This window comes from Octodon degus, unplaced genomic scaffold (genome assembly GCF_000260255.1).
Source record: "Octodon degus isolate 3935 unplaced genomic scaffold, OctDeg1.0 scaffold00295, whole genome shotgun sequence".
NCBI classification, from domain to species: Eukaryota; Metazoa; Chordata; class Mammalia; order Rodentia; family Octodontidae; genus Octodon; species Octodon degus.
In genome coordinates this window covers 917549-921751 of record NW_004524871.1, presented here as the reverse complement: position 1 = coordinate 921751, position 4203 = coordinate 917549, and positions in this window count along the sequence as shown.

Genomic DNA, 4203 nt, shown 5'->3' with positions numbered 1-4203 from the left:
GTCATGGTGTATGATCTTCTTGATGATTTGCTGCATTCTATTTGCTAGGATTTTATTGAGGATTTTTGCATCTATGTTCATGAGGGAGATTGGCCTATAGTTCTCTTTTTTAGTTGCGTCTTTCCCTGGTTTTGGTATCAGTATAATACTTGCCTCCTGGAATGATTTTGGGAGAACTCTTTCCTTTTCAATTTCATTGAAGAGTTTGAGGAGTGTAGGGATTATATATTCTGTGAATTTCTTATAGAATTCAACTGTGAATCCATCAGGACTTGACTTTTGTTGGCAGGCTCTTTATTACATTTCATGTTTCATTGGCTGTTATTGGGTTATTGAAAGTTGCTATATCTTCTTGATTCAGTTTTGGTAATTTGTACCTTTCTAGGAATCAGTCCATTTCATCTGTCGCTTCTATTCTGTGAGCATAAAGATTGTCAAAGTAGCTATTGATAATCTTCTGAATTTCCACTGGGTCTATAGTAGTTACAACCTTTTCATTCCTTATTGCTTGTGTTTGAATTTTTTCTTTCCTCTTTTTGATGAGGTTAGCTAGAGGCTTATCAATTTTATTTCTTTCAAAGAACCAGCTTTTTGATTTAATTCTTTGAACTATTTTCTTCATCTCAATTGAATTAATTTCTACTCTACTCTTTATGGTTTCTTCCCATCTTTGGGCTCTGGGTTTGGTTTGCTCTTTCTTTTCTAGATGTTGGAGGTGCAGTATTAGGGTGTTTATTTGTTCCCATCTGTTTTCCTAATGTGTGAGTTCACAGCTATGAATTTCCCTCTGAAAACTGCTTTCATTGCATCCCATAAATTCCGTAAGTTGTGGATGAATTTTCATTGAATTGTAGATATTGTTGAATTTCTTATTTCATCTGTAACCCACTGATTGCTGAGTAGGGTGTTGTTTAATTTCCATGTATTTAGGTTTTTTTCTGGTTTCTTTTGTTATTTATTTCCAGTTTCATTGCACTGTGGTCAGATAATATGCATGGGATAATTTCTGTTTTCTTACATATACTTAAGCATGACCTATGTACTAGTATGTGGTCTATTTTAGAAAATGACCCATGCACAGCTGAAAAAAATGTGTATTCTACTGTGGTTGGGTGGAACACTCTGTATATATCTACCAAGTCCATTTGTTCCAAGCTCTGGTTCAGTTCTGCTACTTCTTTGCTAATTTTTTGTCTGGTTGATCTATCTATTTGGGATAAGGGGGTGTTAAGATCTCCTGCTAAGACTGTTGTATTGGATATTAGATTTTTCATGTCTATGAGGGTTTGTCTTATATAGTTGGGTGCTCCTGTGTTCGGTGCCTACATATTTATGAGTGTTATCTCTTCCTCTTGAATTTTTCCCCTAACCAGTATATAGTAGCCTCTTTACTTTGATCAGTCTTGGTTTGAAGTTGTGACTGTCTGAGAACAAGATTGCTGCCCCTGCTTTATTCTGAATTGCTGGGGCATGTAGTATTGTTTTCCATCCTTTGACTTTCAGCCTGAGTTTCTTTATGAGTTAAGTGTGTTTCTTGTATACAACATATTGTTGGGTTTTGTTTCCTAATCCACTGTGCCAATCTATTTCTCTTAATTGGCAAATTCAGTCCATTCACATTGATGGTTATAATTGAGATGTACTGACTTATGATTGACATGTTATTTACCTGTTTTTTTTTAACTTTTTTTCTCCTATGGTTGTTTGTCCTAGTTAGTGGGTTCCGTCTGTTCTCATTGGTGTTCTGATCATTTTGTTCCCTCTCTAGAACATCTTTCAGTAGTCTGTGTAGGGTTGGCTTTGCCATCATGAAATTCTTTAGTTGTTCTTTGTCATGAAAATATTTCACTTCTCCTTCAAACTTGTAAGAGAGTTTTGCAGGGTATAGTAGTCTGGGCTGGAATTTGTTTTCATAGAGGACTTTAAGTACTCTGTTCTGTTCTTGCCTTCATGGTTTGTGAAGAGAAGTCAGCTGTAATTCTGATGGGTTTTCCTTTGAATGTGATCTGCTTCTTTTCTCTAGCGGCTTTCAGTATATTCTTGTGTTGGATTTCTGGTATCTTGACTATTATATGTCTTGGTGTGTTTTTAATTGGGTTGAAGTTATTTGGTATTCTGTATGCTTCGGTTACCTGAATGTCAGATTGTTTCCTCATATTTGGGAAGTTTTCTGCTATTACTTCTGCCCATATTCTTTTTATATCATTTGTATTGACTCCTTCTTTCTCATTGATGCCTATTAGTCTTACATTGTTCATCTTTGCATCGTCTTGGAGGTGATAAATTATTTTTTCCTGCATGCTAGTGTTTTTAAGATATTTTTTCTTACCTTTTCACTACCTGCACCAGCGTCTTCAAGATCTGAAACTATGTTCACTTTCACTCAAATGGTTTTGCAGGCTTGTGATTGAGATTTTAAGTTCCTTTACATCTCTTTGATTCTGCTTCATGCGATCTATTTCTTTCCTGTATTGCTCATTCAAGGAATCCATCATTTTTTTTAATCTCCTGTATTTTTTTTTTTTTATCAATGTCTTCTTTAGAAGCAGTTAATAATTCTTCTACTGCAGTTTTCAGATTGGGTTCCCTCCATATGTTTCTGTATTTGATTCTTTAGTTCAGATGCTATGAATTCAGAGATTTCTTTTTTCATTTCAGACTTTAATTCTCCTTTGAGTTCCTTTAAAACTTTCTGCAGTTGCTTATTTACTTCCAATGCTATTAATTCATATATTTCAGCTAAGCTAGTGTCCACTGCACTTGCTCTGGGTGGGCATTGGGTTTGGGTTTCCTCCATATGTTTCTGCATTCAATTCTTTAGTTCAGTGCTATGAATTCAGAGTTTTTTGTTCCAGAAATTAATTCTGCTCTGAATTCTTCTATATCTTTCTTCTGTTGTTTATTTACTTCCGATGCTATTGATTCATATATTTCAGCTGAGCTACTGTCCTCTGCACTTGTTATGGGTGGACTCAAGGCCTGAGATTCCATTTTGCTCCTTGTATTTATCATTTCATATAGCACTGACCTCTGACCTTTAGTGTAGAGCTTTGGTGCAGTTATATTCTTATCACCTAATGAAATTCAGTTACTGATATACCAAGTTCTAGTTCATGCAGTTGTGCCTGGCTTGGGTCTGGCTACTGCGCTCAGCTCCTTATTGTTGTTGCCCTTGGAGGTGGGCCTGCTGTACCCCTCTGGTAAGATGTTCTGTTCCTGGATTAGCTGTGTGGTTTTGACCCTTGTCTCACTGCAGGGACTTTAGCTGCAGGGTTTCACCCCAAGCCTGTATGCCAGGTCTGGGATGGGTCTGGATGGGTCTGAGGATGGGGGGGCAAGAGAGCACAGAAGCTCTCCCACATACTCACCGGTGCTGTGCTTTGGTGGGTCTTCAGGACTCCCAAGAGCGCGGTAGAAGTTCTCACGGGATGGGCTGTGCTGGGTCTGGACAGGCAGGGGAGGTCTGGAGAATGCGGGGAAAGGCCTCTCTCATGCCACAGGTCTGGGTTTGGAGTGGCGGGAGCAGGAGGGTCTGGGGTTGGTCAGATATGGAGCAGGCCCAAGGTGAGGCGGAAGTTCTCTCTCACAGGGCAGGCTGTGTGCCAGGTCAGGTGGGCTGTGCAGGTCTGGAGAATGTGGGGAAAGGCCCCTCTCACGTGGTGGGCCTGGGCTTGGAGCCCCATTGCCTGTAACTATACTTCATACATTTATAACACTGTTTTAGTACTTTCAAAGTAATGCATCTTCATCCCTGTCTTACAGACTAGAGAGTTCCATTGCAGGACAACAGGCAAGGCCTGGACATGAAAGAGGTGGGCACGGAACCCAGGCCTCTTGGTTCCACTGGCTACTTGCAGCAAGTTCTCACACTGGCCTCTCCTGGCTGGCAGGCGAGCAGAAAACACAGGTACTGAGTTAACATTCACACATGCCTGTGTGCTTGGTCAGACCGCTGACTTCTCCAACCCCACCTGAAACCCTATTTGGTGCCAGTTTATGATGTTTGTGAATTCTCTGGCATTCAGATTGCCTCCTGGTAGCTCAAACTCGAAGCATCACTGCCAGGGGATCTGGATGCTTCTAGACCCATCAAAGGGTTGCCAGTGATCGCTCCTTAAAGGCCAAATGGCATTAGCAATCCCAGTGCATTTGAAACTAGACTGGACATGAGGTGATAATCTTTAAATCAGCCGTAATGGGTTG